We start from the raw sequence: 19,154 nt of genomic DNA, 5'->3' as shown, positions 1-19,154 counted from the left end.
TCAGAGGGAACAAGAGGCACAAAGGGCCTGAGGTGGGAGTTTCAGAACTGGCCTGTAGGGCAATTAGTCACCATGAGTGTGCAGAGGAGTGGAGACAAGGTGTTGGTTGGAGAACCAGAGGAGTGTTCTTTGTAGGGGTTGTGCAAATATAGACCCTGTCCACTGAAACAGTGGTTTTCAAAAACTTTCTATCATCAGTACACTTGAAGGGGCATGCAGTGACCTTCTGGGGTAGGGCTGTTGAGGGGTTGGTGGTGGGGAAGGCTGGGGTATGTGAGATTTGAAAAGAACCCTCCATGATTTGGATACACCTCACTTTCTCCGCTTCCCCAAAATAAGAAGCCTTACTCGTCCTGATCCACTTACAAGTCATGGACTCTTGGGAACTTTAATTTAATTAATTTATTTATTTATTAAGATTTTATTTATTTGAGAGAGAGAGCAGAGCCAGCGAGAGAGAGCACAAGCAGGGGTTAGGAACAGAGGGAGAGGGAGAAGCAGACTCCTTGCTGAGCAGGAGCCCCACTCGGGGCTCGATCCCAGGACCCTGAGGTCATCATGACCTGAGCTGAAGGCAGACGCTTAACCGACTGAGCCACCCAGGAGCCCCTCTTGGGAACTTCTACATCTCTTATTTCTCAGTTAAATTTGTGAGGTTATAAAGGCACTGTAGAACATGGAATTCTTTCAGTTGGTGAGAACATTGGCATGGGCATTTGAGGATGAGTCACTGTTTAATTGGATCACTGCGTGACCCACTTAAGTAAATACTGCTTTTTGAATAGAAAAGTTATTATTTGCTTTCTTTTGAAATTATTTAGAAATGACTTTGGAGATGTCCTTTAATATTTTAATGCATGTGGATGTTGTCCTTTTGTTGAGAGAGGCGGTATAGGGGAGAGCAGAGCACGGTTTCTGGCATTTAGGAGCCCTAGGTTTGAGTCTGGACCCCATAGTGTGGCTTTCGGTGGTCATTTATCCTCTCTGGATATTGGTATCCTCCTCTGTAAAATGAGACGGATAAGTTGCCTGCCTCACCAACTGTCATGGGGCAGTGCTTTCGAAACTGCAGAACGTTAGAAAATAAAAGTTACTTTAAGAAACTTAAATTCCGTGTGAGTGCATTACGGCTAATAGCACTTACGGCCATGATGTAATTCGTGACCATAGAGGATAACTTTTCACTGCTTATGGATGATTGGTTTCTGGAATAATCCGAAGGAGAATATTTTTATAACTGTAGTAGGAATGGGCTTTCTAAGTATGGTGCAAAACTTAGAAGCCATAAGGAAATGATCAATAAAATTCATTACCTACAAACAGTTGGCACAGCAGAACCTGTGTGAGCAAAGTAAAAGACAGATTACAAATCAGAAAAATACATTTGCATTTCATGTTATGTATTAAGGATTATTTTTCCTAATACATAAAGAACTCCTACAAATCCATAAGGAAAAGAACAAACATACTATAGGAAAATGGTCAAAGGATATGAGCAATCTATAGAAAATAATTTAGTGGGTCCTAAACATACAAGAAACGCTGGACCCTCACATGTAATTTTTAAAATTCTAATTAAATTTCACTGAAATAGTACCACATTTCACCTCTCTGGGATTGACAAAGATAAAAACATTTTGAAAACCATCCGTGTTAAGGAGTCTGTGGGAAAACAGAACTCACACATACACGCTTAGTGAATGTGTATTAGTTTCCTACAGGGGCCGCCTTGCCAGTATCTGTCAGAGTTAATAATTCACATGGTCTGGCTTGACTCAGAAATTCCGCTTAAAGAGATTTATTCTTCAGATAGATTCACAGTGTTCACTGTTCATAACAGCAAGCGTGTCTATCAGTGGGAGCTGGTGAGCATGAATTACGGGACATGTGCACAGGGGATAGTACACAGGCACGAAGAGGAACAGGGATGCTCTGTGGATAACTGTGGCGCGGTCTGCACTGTTAAGTAAAGAGTGAGGTGTAGAGGGGGCGCCTGGGTAGCGCAGTCGTTGGGCGGTTGCCTTCGGCTCAGGGCGTGATCCTGGCGTTCCGGGATCGAGTCCCACATCGGGCTCCTCCGCTGGGAGCCTGCTTCTTCCTCTCCCACTCCCCCTGCTTGTGTTCCCTCTCTCGCTGGCTGTCTCTCTCTGTCAAAATAAATAAATAAAAAATCTTTAAAAAAAAAAAAGCAAAGATTAAAAAAAAAAAGAGTGAGGTGTAGAAAGGGCCATCCGTGAGTCTACCATTTACAGGAAAGGAAGGGGGGGAATAATGACTGTGTGTATGTGCTTGCATATGCATAAAAGAGTTCTGGAAAGATACTAAAAAATGACTAAGAGGTAGGAGAAAGAGGGAGAGTTTTTATTATTCTATATTCTTTTATATTTTTTACATCTTGAAATAAGTGTTATATTTTAAGAAATAAATACTAAATATGAAACAAAAAATAGACAATAAAACAGTAGACGAGATAGGGATTGAGCCTACCTGTAGATTCATTAGCATTGTGTTTGATCCCCAGATTAAACATCTTTATGTGTCCACTGCGATCACAGTTCGGGGCTATGAAAAGGGGAGACATTCTTTCCAAGAGCTATTGGCCATTGTGGGCACACAAGACTAATGTACACTACAGTCAGAGGCCAGTGGAAGGACCGTATAATCAAGCGTTCAGGAGCTGGTGCAGCTGAAGCCCGATGGCGATTCGGTTCCATATTGGTCAGGGGAACACTGTTGAAGACATTCACGCAAAAGATTGCGGTAGAGTAATGGCCCCAAGGATGTCCATGTTCGAGTCCCCAGAACCTGGGCATGTTTGCTTGCATTCAAGGATGGATGTGATTAAGTTGAGGGTCTTGAGATGAGATTATGCTGGGTTTTCTAGGTGGGCCCAGTCTAATCACATGGGTTCTTAAATACAGAGAACCTTTCCTGGCTGTGGTCAGAGGGAGATGTGCCCACAGAAGAAGGGTCAGAGAGATGATATGTGGCTGGCTTGGAAGATGGAGAAAGGGGCCAGGAGCCAGGGAAGGCCAGCAGCCTCTAGAAGCTGGGAAAGGCAAGGGAGCAGTCTCTCCTTTAGAGCCCCCAGCCGTGCAGATGCGTTGATTTTAGCCAAGAGAGATTGGTGTTGGATTTCTGACCGACAGAGCTGTACGATAATAAATTTGTGTTGTTTTAAGCCACAAAATTGATGACACTTCGTTACAGCAGCTTTAGGAAATGAATACAAAGATGATGTAGAAATAACCCCGAAGCCTTGCTCTCATGGGCTTTCTAATTTAGGAGGGAAGCGATGACAAAATCTAATCAATAATCGTGCCAAGCAAATGTGGAAAGTGGCATGGAGATGTGCAAGGAGCTGTCCATGAAGGGGTCGGGGAAGGCTTGGGGAGCAGGTGCTGGCTGGACTGTGCTGTGAGAGGCAGTTGCTGGTTGGGATGAAGGACTCTGGTGCTGACTGTGGGCTTGAGTCTTGTCTCTTCCTCTTCCTAGCTATGGGGCCTGGAGAGTCAATCTCTCTGTGCCTCAGTTTTCTGATCTGTAAAGTGGGGATACTAATAATGCCTCTTCAAAGGGCTGTTGTGCAGAGTCAGCAAGTTAATGTGTGTCAAGTGCTTGGAGTAGTTCCTGGCCATTCCAAGCACTGTGGACGTGTTTGCTGTTGATATTTTGCCCTAGTGGTGGATGCGTAAGGCAGAGGCAGGCAGAGAGCAATGGTGGAACATCTGAGGGCAGCAAGCCCACTGCTCTTGGTTGAGTGGTGGGAGCACCAGTGGGGAGAAGGAGCAGAAGATACGGCTGTTTAGGGGCGTGGAGCCAGATGGTGGTGGCCTGGGGCCCTGGACTGAAGAGCATCCACTTAGTGCCCTGGAGGATTGAGCAGGTAGGATGACAGTGAGTAGAGCAAGAGTGCTGATCAGATTTCTTTAAATGGGGAGGCGGTTGGTTTCTGAGCCCTAACTCCAGAGTCTTCTGCCCACTTACCTTGTCTTTTCTGTCCCCTCACAATGAGCAGCCTGACCTCTAACCCAGATGATCTTCTTCATTCCCCTCTGTGCTCCCTCTGCCACCCTGCCGGGTTTGGATTCAGGGGCCACCACCTAGGATCTTACCAGTACCAGATCATCAGGGTTCAGGGTCTCTAGAGAACATTCTGGCATCTATAGTTGGCTCTCCTGTGTGGATACTCAGAGTCACCTACTTCGTCAAAGCCAGCTTTCAGCCTCTTCTGTGTCCCCGCAGATGGAGGAGCAGAAACCTAACCTACGTGGCTTCGGCAGGTCCCCACAGGCTAATGGCTGGGCCCAGGGGTGAGCCTGGGCCTATCCCTGTTGTCTTTCAGAAGTCAGCTCCCTTCTGGCCATTTGGGGTCTGTGTCCTCTCAACATGTAGCACTGGTTCTTGAGCAGATGAGCCAGCAGAACCTTCAGAGTTCTTGGAGAGAATGATCCTGAGGTAGGGCGTTTGAAGGAGAAATGGGAATCTGCCTTTTCCAGACCAGCGGCCTGGTCCCTGTGTGTTCTCCCTCTGCTTTTTGGAAATCCCTCTTTGCTCACAGCTCAGATTCCTCTTGCTGACTCTGGGATGCCCAGGGCCTCTTAGGGAGCTGTCCCGAAATAGGGGATCCTCAGTGTGTCCTTCCTCCCCATCTCCCGAGAACTCTATGCTCTTGACTCATCTCAGCCTTCTGCCCCTCCTCTCACTTTTGCTTTCACCCCCTAAACATTTAGATGCCAGCGTATCAGTCTTTCAAGGCCTCTTCTCTCCTACATTATCTGATAAGTGAACCTGTGCAAAGGGTCAGGTAGGTGCTAATGAGTGGATTTCTTATGATCGTGTGAGGAAACGTCCAGGCCCCTCTGTCCTTGGACAAGTCCTCACTTCCATTAGGTGTCTCTTCTTACCTGAGAAACAGAGACCAGACCATAGTACTTTCCCCGCCTCACAGGATTGTTGTGACTAGGATATCACTCATTCATTCATTTGTTCAGTCATCTGTTTTGTAGTGTCTACACAGTGGCAGGTACTGTGCCAAGCAGCCGGTATAAACTCGTGATAAAACACAGTGCCGGCCCTGCTCTTGTGGAGACAGATCACAAACAAGAGACAGCCTGTGTGTTGACAGCTTATGGGTACGAGTTAATGTCTGTGACAGGGTCAAGTCATCACTGTGGTGGCCGTCAGTTTACCTGGACAGAGGCCTTCTGGTGAAGCAGTGGTCTGGGCTCAAGGTCTCCTGGGTTTCTGCGTGGAGGGTGGGGAAACATCTGTGAGCGTTTTGCGTTTCCTTTCCCTTCATCCCACAGTGGAAGTTCTCTTTTCCTCTGCCAGGGCTTTCCTCTGGCATCTGGGTGGTGTTTGGACAGGCGCCTGGCCTTTCCCGTCACCGCCTTCTCGGAACGAGACCAGGAGGAAGGGGCCTCCTGACAGGTGAGCGCCTAGGTGTGCTCCCTGGACACGGGGCTGCTTCCTTCCCAGTCCTGTGTGCAGGGAAGGAGAGAGGAACTTGGCTTTTGCCGCAAATGGCGGAAGCTTTGGTCCCTGTTGACGTTATTAAAGTTGGCAGGAGGAGCGACTGGAGATTTAGGACCATGGCGGTAAAGCAGTTGCTTACAATTATATTCTGAGGAAACTCAGGATGCTGGTGGTCGCGCGTAGGTCTGGCTGTGGGTTACTTCATTCGAGATGGAGGCTACACACAGTTCTTAAAACTTTCACATGAGGGCTTGTGCAGGGTGCTTGAGAGCATGACTGTAGCTGCACACCCCTTCCTCTTCCTGAGGGAACAGGCTGCGAGTGATTCCACCCCCAGGGTAGCGGCTTGGGAAATACATGGGCTGCCTCTTGGGAGAGGGCCCAGTGCTTATATGAAGAAGATGCATGAAGCACACAGAGGAATCAAGATGGAGAAGCTAATTGACAAAAGGAAGACGCTAGCTGTGTGTGGGTGTGTGCACACGGCCACAGAAGAGGCATGAGGGGACATCTTTGTTTGCGACATTTTGGGAATCCTGCAGTTTCTCTTTCTCAGTCCTTCCTGTACGGCTAAGTAGAAAACCACTTAAATATCTGATCATAAAAAAAAAGTTTTTTTATTGTAGTAGGAACACTTAATGTGAGATCTACCCTCTTAACCAATTTTTTTTTCCTTTTATTTTTTTAAGTAGGCTCCACAGCCAGCATGGAGCCCAACGTGGGGCTTGAACTCATCACCCTGAGCTCAAGACCTGAGCTGAGATCGAGAGTCGGATGCTTTACCGACTGAGCCACCCAGGTGACCCTTCACAAGTTTTTAAGTGCGCAGTGTGGTATTGTTAACAATGAGTACCATATCGAACAGCGGCTCTCTAGATTGGTTCTTCTAGCGGATACTTGATCCTGTTAGAACCTCTAAGGCGATGTCTTTCCTCCCCAAGGCTATTATTTCACTCACCTGCAGTACTTTTCTTGGCTAAGAGGTTGCATAGCCGGGTTCTCCAGAATTGTTCTGTTAGGCCAGTGAGACCTGCTGTCTCTGTGACCCTCCGAAAAGAATATTCAGAGGAATTCTATACCTGTAAAGATTGCATGTTAAAAAAGGGTTAGATTGTGTAGGCTTTCATGAATTTGGGGCTCTGCCAAATCAATGTGGCTAAGTTTGTTTTTTTCCCCTTTTTTTCCTGAGCATTTGTGTAACAAAATCCACTCTCCGGATTGTCTGCACCTCCTCTCTCTTCTCAGAACTCAGTGTTCACCTGGGGTATAAAAATAAAAAACATTGCAAAGTTGGAGCTGTCATCAGACCGATAATCAGACCCCGAGCCCTTTAAAAACCCGGTTTTTTGACAGGTAGCAAATGTAGTTGTTTTTTTTTTAGTTACTCCTTTTTTGTCTTGGATGTGTTTTCAAAATATAGCCCCTTCTCAAATACTATCTTTTTTTGTTTTTTGTTTTTTTAAAGTAGGCTCCATGCCCAGCATGGGGCTTGAACTTAGGACCTTGGGATCAAGAGTTAGATGAAGCTCTACTGACTGAGCCAGCCAGGCACCCCAAAATATAGTCCATGCTCCTGAAGGACTCAATACTTGTACTGTTTTACATTTTAATATTATGAGTGACTCTAACATGGGATGGTGCTAGGGCTTGCTTAAAGGATTTTGCTTAGGGTCACCTGGCTGGCTCAGTCGGTCAGGCATGTCTCTTGATGTCGGGGTTGTGAGTTCAAGCCCCACATTGATGGTAGAGATTACTTAAAATCTTAAAAAAAAAAAAAATTCAGGGGCGCTTGGCTGGCTCGGTTGGTGGAGCACACGACTTTCGATCTCGGGGTTGTGAGTTTGGGCCTCACGTTGGGCGTGGAGCTTACCTAAAAAAAGACAAAAAAGATTTTGCTCTGAAACCCTTGGGATTTTCCTTGTGACAGTGACTTGCGAAGAATTGCTGAGATTTAATAACTATTTTTTGTTGTGAATATAGTTTCCTTTATTTCCAGTTGCTTTCAGTTTCGTAGCTGAGTGCTAAGAAAATAGCCTGTGAATGCCATGTGATTCTGCTTCAAGTGTTTTGAGAAAACAGATATTCAAGGAAGGGACTTAGCAGATTAAAATAGCAGGAAAAAGAATCAAAACAGCAAGGGGCGGGGCGCCTCTCTGGCTCAGACGGTGGAGCATGCGACTCTTGATCTCGGGGTTGTGAGTTCAAGCCACATACTGGGTTTAGAGATTACTGAAAAATAAGATCTTTAGAAAAAATTGTTTAATTAAAAGAATTAAAACAGAAATAAGCCATATGTAGGGGAAAGAATCAACCAGAATGAATCAGAAACATGATTTATTATTAACGATGTATTGATGGGGTCGATGAAGAGTCCAGCTCTTGTACTGCTCTCCTTCAAATGGGAAGGTGGTACTGGGTCTCCCCACTGGGAGATTTTATGTTTGAAATCCTCTTTCAGTTCTGCCAACATTGTTAACTTGCCCCTCAGAACGGGCAGGTGGCATTGTGGTACCTGCACATAGATGTCCACTGGGCTGCCTGTGCTTGGTGCAGTGCCCAAGTGGCTGGCTGATTTCTGAGTACTGTTTTTCCCCATTTATGCATGCAATCGGTGTAAATGTGTATGGAGAACCCATTATGTGCCTGGTACTGTGGTAAGAGATTAGGGATCCTAAGTAAACAAGCACATTGAGGAGCTGAGCTGGGCCTGAGCTTACAGTTTGGTGGGGAGACAGACATTAACTCAGTAGTGACACAAGTAAGGGTAAAAATATCACCGTGATCAGAACTACAGAGGAAGATGATGGTGCGAGGGAAGCGTAACTAGGGGGATTTAACTTTGCTGAAGGGAGTTAGGGAAGCTCCTTTGGGTTAGTGAGTTGGGGACCGAGATGAGAAAAGTGAGTAAAGGTTAACTAAACAGGTGGGTTTGAATTCCAGCATTGCCCTTGGACAAATTATCGACCCTGTGATGACCTTGAGCAAGCTGCTTCACCTCTCGAAGCCTTAGTGTCTTCATCTATAAAATGGGTGGTTGTGGGACTTCAGTGAGGCAGGGCACATAATATACTTTGCACAATGCCAGCACGTAGCTGACATCATAAATAGCTATTTTTATTACTGTCAGTGTTTTCTGTTCATTTGGAAACTTTGAAAAGATACTTGTTTTGAAATCTTTTTTTTTCTGGTTAGCAAGAGCCACAAAATACCTGAGGATACTTAACTTGGTAAATGGAAGCCTAAAGGGAGATTACTGATGGTCTTCAACGAGTCCAAGTGTCCTTGGCACCTAAGACTTGGGAGAGGCTCATACAAAGCCACGCCGGTGGGAAGTCACATTCAGAGTGGGGCTGCCTTGGAAGCAATTGTAATGTACTAGGATTCTAAGACCTGGTATTGTTAGGTCACATCTACATTTCTGTTTCTCATGGCAGTGAATCTTGAGTAGCCAGGCTAATGCTTATTTTCTGTACCAATACCATATTCTGTTTGCCCAGTGATTTTTGCTACAGTGTAGTTTTGCATGGGTATTTCTTATAGCTAAAGATGTAGTGGTCCCTGTGCATCCTTTGAGAATGGCGAGTTTTTCTTTTCTCTCTCTGCTCCAGGACATACACTTAAACGTCTGTGTATACAATGCAGCTTTTTACTGAAATAATAAATTTTTGCATCTTTCATTGTTCTTAGATTTGAAGAAAAAGGTACCAAAGATTCAGCCAGTGGTCACACTTAATTTTTATTGCACACTTGGTAAGTGCTTTAAGTACGTTACATTATCTGATTTAATCCTCACCCTATGAAACAAGCACTATTAAGAATCCTTTCCTCCCCCTGCAAGAAAACGGAGGACCAGAGAAGTTAGGTAACTTGTCCAAGTTGACATAGCCATGAGTGGCGTAGTTGGGATTTGAACCCAGATGTGAATGGCTCCAAATCTGAGCTCTGAGCACATCTGTATTTTCAAATCACAAAAGTAATGTATTTTAAAAAATAAGAGTTGTGGACAATCCAGGAGTTTATAAAAGAGAGAAAAGGAAGTACCCCCCCCCCCGGTACGCCTCAGTTGCATTCACTTTGGTACACACGCTCTGGATCTTTTTCAGTGTGTATAAGTGTATACACATGTATGTTGTTAAAAAACAAAATTCAACTGGTCAGTATCCCATCCAGCAAGTAGAGATTGTACGATATGGAAGGTTTTTATAGGAAGGAGGATGGGGCAGGGAAGTTATTAGCAAAAAAAAGAGAAAGAATTGCTTTAGGCAAGGTCATTTTCTCTTGGGAGGAGTAGGGGGTATGACCACACAGATGACCTTACCTTCCTTTTGGAGGGGGCGTGGGAAGTGGGATGAAGAGGGCCCATGCGACAGATTATCTTCTTGGTGCTGACCAGAAAATTCCTGACTGACCTGTGAAGACTACATTTCTGGGGGAGGTTAAAACTGCATTTAGGTTAGGTATGAAGCCCTGGTTCGCTGGCGTGGTCTAGCATATGTGACTCCATTTTGGGCTTTTGGTTTTCTCTTTGAAATGTACACACTTCAGCAATGGAGTCACACCACACATTTTGTTCTGCAAGTCATTGTTCCCACTTTGTGCGTCATGGGTAGTATGTACAGATCCTGCCCCCCCCATCTTTTTTGAACAACTGCAAGGTATTCCACGAATGTGTCTTACTCTATGTAATCGTTCCCTTACTAGTGGGCGTTCAGGTTGTCTCCGCTTCTCCAGTTATAAACATGGCCACGGGTGAGCGGCCTTACACATGTGGCTTTGCACCTGGGTGCTCGGCTTTCTCGGGGATCCCTTCTTAGAAGTGGGGATGCTGGGTTGAAGGAGGTGCGAGCTCTAGACTTTGGAGTCAGTAAGGTGTGAACACTGCTCTGACTCACATGTGCCCGTGAGGCCGGCAGATCAGTACCCAGCCCAGAGCCACGGGACAGAGCTAGTGAATGGGCATGAAGGTTCTCCCAGCTAGCTTACCCTTTTCAAATTTATGAAGGTAACAAGTTAGCCATGTTGGAATCTTGACTTTTGCTTCAATCCAGATGTATTCAGGGAGAACTTGAATCTGTCAAGTCTTCTTTCTCACTCCCCAACTACCTGTATCGGTTTGCCCTTCTAGTATTTGCCCTTCTAGTATTTTGTTAATCTTTGGACTTGAAATAGCTGACAAGATCACAAGATTAGTGTTGTCTGAACAACATTCCCTCTGGCTTTAATTTGGTCAGTTTTGTGAGGCCTTGCCCCTGAGTCTTTTCCTAGCCAGACTCTCCGCGCCAAAGCTCCTTTCCCGGTGGACCTCAGACCCATGAAGTCACGGGGCCAGCAGTGACAACTGGTCCAGGTTATGCCGGGGCAGGAAATGAATCGCGTACCGGGAGTGAGTGAGGCCAGCTGACCATTGGGCACCCTAGAGACTTCGCTGTCCTCTGCTTCTGTGTTCAACAACAACTTAAGTTAAGGCGCTGAACAAGTCACTTTAATTTTTTCCTTGTAATTTACCAGGTTTTCACCTGGGGCTCTGACGAGGCTCAGGGCAGGGGTTATTCCTGTCTGACGCATGGCTCACATCACTCCACCTCTGCTCTATCTCCCACCTTCTCCCTGCCTGGCAGCCCCGTGGCAGAGGGCACTGGGTGAGCTGATCCTGCCCCTTTCCCATGGAGCCAGACAAGCCCTTTAGAATATTTACTTTCAGAGGTCAGAGAGCATTTCTTTGGATTCTTTCACTTAGTCCTTAGGTTTCTCCCCTGGACCGTGAGGAATGACCGTGTTGGTCTCCTCTGAGTTGGGAGGCCTTGAAGCTGAAGTGGTTATTGTTTAACCTGGTAGATTCTCATGAAGGAAGGAACTGGAGTAGCACTTACAGATTCCTCCGAGGTGATCTTTTCCAGTAACTGATGAGAATAGGAATCGGAATCAGAATGACCTAAGGGCTTGCTTGGGTGACTTGTGAGGCCTGTTCTCCTTTTCCTTCCCAAAGCTGTGTTAGAGTGAAGGGTTAGTTTTGGGGTCTGCCTTTTAATTTGTTTCTACGAAAGTTTTCCTAAGATAAATTTAGACCTGACTGACTTGTATATAACTTCACAGTAGTGAGGCATAAAGATGGCAATTTATTGGCTCACATTTGAAATACTGTGAAATGAAATTAGAGATTTTGGGGCGCCTCAGTGGCTCAGTCAGTTCAGTGTCCGACTCTTGATTTTGGCTCAGATTATAATCTCGGGGTCGTGGGATCGAGCCCCTTGTCTGACTCACGCGGGGCGTGGAGCCTGCTTAAGATTCTCTCTCTGCCTCTGTCCCCTCCCCACACTCGCCTGCTCGCTCTCTCTAAAACAAAATAGAGATTTTTAAAAATACACGTAATCTTTTCAAACTAATACTGTATGAAAAATAAGTGCCAGCGGGTTACGGTGCCGATACTTCTCTCTGTGGACTGCGGGGAGGTTGTACCAGCTAGCTCACGCTAAGACCTTGAACACATCAGCTATTCCTTTGCCTTTTAGCTTTTCAGATTCAGGAGAACTAAACACGGTGTCGAGAAAACAGCGTGAACGTGCTCCTCTGACTGTTCGCTACGTTGTGAGAGACAGAGGCACTTTACATATCCAACAGGATAGGCCAGGGGCCCCGGACCAGGTAACAGGAAGCTGTGCGTCTGACCGCATCTTTCCTCTGGGGCCTTACTTTCAGCCATCCCCCAGTCCCTGCTGCAGTGAACCACTTCCTGTTCCCACCTTCAGGCCTCACGGCCCATAATCCTACATTCTCGCCACTTGGAACCATCCTCCGCCATCTTACCTCCATCAGGAAGGCAGTACGACGGAAGGTTAAAGGGACGACCAGCACAGACACTGGAGCCAGACTGTCTGGGTTTCAGATCCCAATTCTGTCACTTAGTAGCTTTATGACCTTTGACAAATTACTTGTTGATTTCTTGGTGTCTCTGTTTTCTTAACTGTAAAATGGGGATCACATTCATGCTTACCTCATAGGATTTTTTTTTCTTTAATATTTTATTTATTTGAGAGGGAGAGAGTAAGAGAGAGAGAGAGAGAGAGAGAGCAGGAGCGAGGGGAGGGGCAGAGGGACAGGGAGAAACAGACACCCCACTGAGCAGGGAGCCCGATGTGGGGCTCGATCCCAGGACTCCAGGATCATGGTCTGAGCCGAAGGCAGATGCTTAACTGACTGAGCAGTCCAGGTGCCCCTCATAGGATTCTTTTTGAGGATATATGCAAAGTTCTTAGAATGGTGACTCTGTCAGAAGTGCTCTGTGTGTTGGCTATTATCATCATCATCTTTTGAGGTCCAGCCTGTCCTGTAAGCCTATGACTGTTAACCATGATGGGATTTGGGGCCTGCAGACCTAGGTTCGAATTTGAACCCTGCCACGTGCAAGGGTGACCTTAGATGGTTTTTTAACTCCTTTGAATGTCATTTTCCACATCAGAAGCACAGTATATCATATAGTTGCTAGGTGAGTCATGTGTGAACTGTGTGTGAAGTTTCTGGTTTAGTACTTGACAACTGGAAGGCACATACCGATTGTTAGTTTCTATCCCCCCCCCCGCCCCTTCCCCCCAGCACTCTGCTTATCACCTGATGCCCTGTACTTGCTTGGTTGCATCTCCTCCATTAAACTGTATGTTCCTTAGTTTTCTTTGTACATAGCGCACATTTATTCTTTTATTTATTCAGTGATTTTCTCACTCATTTATTCACTCAGTCATTTTGTCCATTCATGTATGTTCCCTCTCTTTTGTTTATTCAAAAATCGTTTACTGAGCTTCTGCTAAGTGTGTTGGGCCCTGGGAATCTACGTGATTCCCGCGAGAGTTTAGGAGAGAAATGATGAGATCCTGAGCTAGTCTAGTGACATTGGAGTCCAAGAGAAGGGAGTGGACTTAGGAGGCATTGAGAGAGAGGCGTGGCCGGGCTTGCTGACCAATTGGATTTGGAAAGTAAGAGAAAGTAAGGAATCAGAGACAGTTTCTGGGAGTCCCATTTGAGTCAGTGTGCGAATGTTGACATGATTAATGATTAAAATGGTCAACACAGGAGGTGGGAGAATTGGCAGGGCCCCAGCAGCACACAGGGAAAAGGTGTCATGTGACAGGCAGCCTGGATTGGACACGGTAAGTTAGAGGTGCCGACAGGATGGCTGGATGGAAATGTTCACTGGGAGGTGGCCAGGCTGTCCTCAAAGGCAGTTCTAACTCTGGACTCCTTTGGAGGTGATATGGATATGGGAATGGTAGCCAAGACAGAAGGAGTAGAGTGGAAGAGAAGAGGGCTGCCAGTGGCCCACTGGGGAATTGTCCTGATTCAATGGAAGGTGACAGTGAGTTTGTGGCTTCTGCTGAGAAGTGTCCCCCACCATGAGCATACTATTGACTGTGTACTTCAGGGTTAGCCCTGGGGGTGTCAGTACAGAGGAAGGGAGAGGAAGACCCATCCCCCCTTTGTGAGCCTCACCATGGAGTGCGCTTTCACAAGACTGCCTTGTCACTGGCTCTCTCTTGCCTTTCAGGTTTCAGTTCAAATGTCACTTCCCCAGAGAAGCCTTCCCTGATCACCCCAATGTGAAGTAGTCTGCATCAAGCACCTGTAGTCACTCTTGATTACATTAGCCTGTTGTTTTCTTCATTATGCTTACTCATTACCTTGTCCATTTATTTGCTCACATGTTTGTTTCCTGTCTTTTTCACTGATGTCTATGAAACCAGGAACCTGGTGTCTTGTTCATTGCCCCATCTCTGATGTCTGCAGTAGGCCCGGTCCTTCATAGGTTGAATGAATTAACCAGGGTTGCCCATCTACATTGGGGTAAGAGGAAGTTGAGCTTGTTTGTTGGGGAAGGAAGCAGTTGGAATTAGTAAGGGTGAGGGGCAATCGAACCAATGTCTTGGAGGAGGTAGGAGAAATAAGATCATGAAGATGGGAGAGTGTGATCCTTTTCTTTGAGACTGAGGGAAGTGGGTGAGTAAATGGGTAGATTTCAAGGGGGCAGAGAACCAAGATGAAGAATATAAACCTGGTGGTCTTACTGTTTTGATGAAGTAGGAGGTAAAAGTTACCAGATGACAGAGGGGTAGCGGACCGGGAGGAGGTAGGTGGCTAGAGGTGAGAGGTGAAGGTCTGAAGATGCTGGCATGAATGGAAGATTCTTGAGCCCCGGAGGACTCCACCAAAGTTGGAACTCATAACCTAGTGATGGAACCAGTCACAGAAACAATGGGATTTTTCTTTAGTGGTAGGTGGGACAAGAGGAAATGGAGGTGACAGAGGTTAAGTTGATCTGTGTTTGGAGGTTTGACAGAAAAGAAAGGTGTCAGCGGAACAGGAAATGAGGGGTGCTGGAGGGAGAGTATTTGAAAGGTTCAAGGAAGTGAAGTCCAGAGGAAGAATAGGAAGGATAGGATGCAAGTTCTGGTGGTTTTTCATTCAAGTGGAAGAGCAAATTGGGTGAGAGTAAGGAAGTGAGAAAAGGAAGGGTGGGCTGTGGTAATCAGGGGAGACTTCTAGTTTTCCATTTTAAGGAGCAGTTCCTGGGTTGGGATCTGGTCACAGGGTGAACACTTGTTGGTTGAGAAGTTAGGAACGAATAGCCTATGGCAAGGCCAGGGGATGTTAGGTCATTACCCATGAATGAGGTCCTCCTTGGAGGGATCAGGAAAAAGTGGCAAAGAACACAGAAGAGGTTCCTAAAAATGTAGAAAGGAGAAGCAGAAAACTGGAGAGAAGGAAGTCATTCCAGGAAGTGAGGAGGAGGGAGTTGGGTCACGAATTCCTAGGTTCCAGGTACTGGTTGGTACGTTATTGTCTGGAGACTGTAGCGGCCAGGGGAATTTGGTTTTCTCCTGGTCCTTAGAAATAGGAGTGCTGAGGACATGAGCAGCTTTGACTTGTAAGGGCCACAAGGGAAGGGACGAGTGGAGAAGCCAGGGCGCAGCCAAGATAGAGCTGTTGAGATGGGCGTGCGTGTGGGGCACTTGCTGGCTCTAGGAGGAGAGTTCCCAAGGCAGAGTGGGAGGAAGGGTTGCAAGAAGGGCTGGCAGAGCAAGATTGGGGTCAGAGCCAAGTAAGGCTGGGAGAACCCCAGGGGTAGATGATGCCTGGACGGCCTTCAGCCTGCCAGGCGTTGTGGTTTGCAGGATGAGAGACACTGGGACCATGAATAAAGTGGGTCAAGCTCAGAGTTTCAGGTAACAGTTAAAAAAAAAAACAGCTTTATTGAAGTATCTGCATACTATACAATTTACCCAATTAAGTATACTATTCACTGATTTTAGTATATTTGCAGATATATACAGCCATCACCATAATTTTAATTTTTTTAATTTTTTAATTTTTAAAATTTTTTAATTTTAAATTTTTTATTATTTTAATTTTTTATTATAATCATATTTTTTATTATATTATGTTAGTCACCATATAGTATATCCCTGGTTTTTGATGTAAAGTTCGATGATTCATTAGTTGTGTATAACACCCAGTGCACCATGCAATACGTGCCCTCCTTACTACCCATCACCAGCCTATCCCATTCCCCCACCCCCTTCCCCTCTGAAGCTCTCAGTTTTTTAATTTTTAAAAAAGATTTTTATTTATTTTATCAGAGAGAGATTGAGAGCACAAGCAGGGGGAGCAGAAGGCAGAGGGAGAAGCAGGCTCCCTGCTGAGCAAAGGAGCCCAGTGCAGGCATGATCCTAGGACCCTGGGATCATGCCCTGAGTCGAAGCAGACAACTTAACCCACTAAGCCACCCAGGAGTCCCAGCCATAGTCCATTTTAGAAAGCTTTTATCACCTGATTTCATTGCCCTGTAGCTGTCACTTCCCTGAACCCCTAAACTCCACCCCTCTACTCTCCACCCACCCCACCCAGTAACCCTAAGCAACCAGTAATCTATTTTCTGTTTTTGTAAAAGAGTTCCCGATTCTGGACTTTCATATGAATGGACTTGTGTAATATGTGGACTTTTGTGGATTGTTTCTAACATGATGTTTTCAAGGTTCATCCAAGTTGTAGCGTGTATCAGTACTTCATTCCTTTTTATGGTCAGATAACAGCTTATTGTATGGATGTACCACAATTTGATTATCCACAATTATCCGTTCGTCCATTGATGGACATTTGGGTTATTTCCACCTTTTGACTATTATGAGTAATGCCGATATTTATATACTAGTTTCTCTGTGGACATACGTTTTCCTTTCTTTTGAGTGTACACTTAGAATTGCTGGGTCAAATGTGAGTCTGTGTTTGGGATGCCTGGGTGGCTCAGTCAGTTAAGCGTCTGCCTTCAGCTCAGGTCATGATCTCAGGGTCCTGGGATCGAGCCCCACTTTGGGCTCCTTGCTCGCATGGAGTCTGCTTCTCCCTCTGCCTGCTGCTCCCCCTGCTTGTGCTCTCTCTCTGACAAATAAATAAAATATTTTTAAAAAATGTGAGTCTGTGTTGAATGGTTTGAGAAACTGCAGGATTGTTTTCTGAGGTGGCCGCACCTCTTTACAAATCCACCAGCAGTGTATGAGGGTTCCAATTTTTCTATATCCTTGCCCGAATTTGTTATTATCGGACTTTATGATTCTAGCCAGCCTAGTGGGAGTGAAGTGGTGTCTTACTGTGGTTTTGATTTGCTTTTCTCTGAAGACTAATGATATGGAACATCTTTTCATGTGCTTATTGGCCATTTCTCTATTTTCCTTGGAGGAACGTCTGTTGAGGATCCTCTGCCGTTTTTGAAATGAGTTATCAGTTAGCTGTTATCTGTATTAGTTATCAATGATCTTTTTATTATATTTAGACATGTGATATATATTTATTATTTTTCCAGCTTTATTGAGGCATAATTGGCAAATAAAATTGTAAGATATTTAGAATGTACAATGTGAAGATTTGATAATACATATCCATTGTGAAAGGATTCTCCCATCAAGTTACTTACCACATCCATCGCCTTACTTTTTTTCCCTTTTTCTCTCTTTTTTTTTTTTTTTTTTTTTGGTGAGACTATTTTACTCTTTTAGAAAATTTCAGTTATACAATACAGTATCATCAGCTATAGTCACCATGTTATATATTAGGTCCTTAAGTTTTTTTTATTATTGAGTCAGATGAGCTCTTTCTATAGTCTAGCTACATGTCCCTTATCAGATACATGGATTGCAAATATTTTCTCCCATTCCTTGCATTGTCTTTTCACTGTCTTGATGGTGTCCTTTGAAGCACAGAAAGTATTAATTTTCATGAAATCTAATTTGTCTGTTTTTTTCTTTTGTTGCTCATGCTTTTGATATGTCTAAGAATCCTTTGCTGAATCCCGGGCTGTAAAGATTTACCTCTGTGTTTTCTTCTAAGAGTTTCATAGTTTTTGCTCTTACTTACATTTAGGTCTTTGATCCATTTCAAGTTAATTTCTTTTTTTTTTTTTAAAGGTTTTATTTATTTATTTGACAGAGATAGAGACAGCCAGCGAGAGAGGGAACACAAGCAGGGGGAGTGGGAGAGGAAGAAGGAAAAGCAGGCTCCCTGCTCGCACGGAGCCCGACACAGGGCTTAATCCCAGAAGGCAGACGCTTAACCGCTGTGCCACCCAGACGCCCCCTTCAAGTTAATTTCTATAGATGGTATAAAGTAGATAGACCTCTAGCTTTATTCTTTTGCTTGTGGCTATCCACTGGTCCCAGAAACATTTTTTTTTTTTTTAGATTTTATTTATTTAGTTGACAGAGACAGCCAGTGAGAGAGGGAACACAAACAGGGGGAGTGGGAGAGGAAGAAGCAGGCTCATAGCAGAGGAGCCTGATATGGGGCTCGATCCCATAATGCCAGGATCACGCCCTGAGCCGAAGGCAGACGCTTAACGACTGCACCACCCAGGCGCCCCACCAGAAACATTTGTTGAAAAGACTTTTATCCCCTATTGAATTGTTTTGGCACCCTGTTGAAAATCAGTTGACCATAAAGGTATGGATTTATTTCTGTACCGTTAATTCTGTTCGTTTCTATTTCAATCTATTTGCTTATCCTTGTGCCAGTTGCACACTGTCTTAAGAACTGTTGCTTTGTAGTAAGTTTTGAAATCAGGAAGTGGGAGTCTTCCTACTATTTTCTTCTTTTTCAGGGTTGTTTTGACTAATCTAGGTTCCTTGCAATTAGAGAGGAGTTTTAGAATCAGCTTGTGAATTTGTACAGAGAAGTCAGCTGAGATTCTGATAAAGATTGCATCGAGGGGCGCTTGGGTGGCACAGTGGTTAAGCGTCTGCCTTCAGCTCAGGGCGTGATCCTGGCGTTATGGGATCGAGCCCCACATCGGGCTCCTCTGCTATGAGCCTGCTTCTTCCTCTCCCACTCCCCCTGCTTGTGTTCCCTCTCTCGCTGACTGTCTCTATCTCTGTTGAATAAATAAATAAAATCTTTAAAAAAAAAAAAAAGATTGCATCAAATCTATAGATCAGTTTGAGCAGAATTACTGTCCTGACAATGTTGTCTTCCAGTCCATGAACATGGGATGTTTTTCCATTTATTTAGATCTTTTCTAATTTCTTCAAGTGATCTTTGGTAATTTTCAGTGTATACATGTCCTACTTCTTTTGTTAATTTAATCTTCGGTATTTTATCCTCTTGATGCTATTGTTCAGGTAGTATTTTGATGGGAAGTTGTG

At 44.9% G+C, this 19,154-nt stretch overlaps 1 protein-coding gene across 5 annotated transcripts in view; it reads left to right on the top strand.

The window, feature by feature from the left end:
• SNX10 (sorting nexin 10) overlaps nucleotides 1-19,154 on the top strand; it is a 69,543-nt gene that overhangs the window by 10,618 nt on the left and 39,771 nt on the right. The window contains exon 2 of one of the 5 annotated variants that reach the window (XM_040644168.1): nucleotides 9,166-9,228. The exons of 2 other annotated variants lie outside the window; for them this stretch is intronic. The gene's annotated coding sequence lies outside the window, so the exon portion shown is untranslated. Of the gene's footprint in view, nucleotides 1-6,215; nucleotides 6,278-9,165; nucleotides 9,229-14,371; nucleotides 14,464-19,154 lie in introns of those variants that run through there. 2 more of the 5 variants (XM_040644169.1, XM_008686424.2) reach the window with 2 other exon arrangements.

Source organism: Ursus maritimus, unplaced genomic scaffold (assembly GCF_017311325.1).
Source record: "Ursus maritimus isolate PB19 unplaced genomic scaffold, ASM1731132v1 scaffold_3, whole genome shotgun sequence".
NCBI classification, from domain to species: Eukaryota; Metazoa; Chordata; class Mammalia; order Carnivora; family Ursidae; genus Ursus; species Ursus maritimus.
This window is presented reverse-complemented; position numbering and strand designations above follow the sequence as displayed.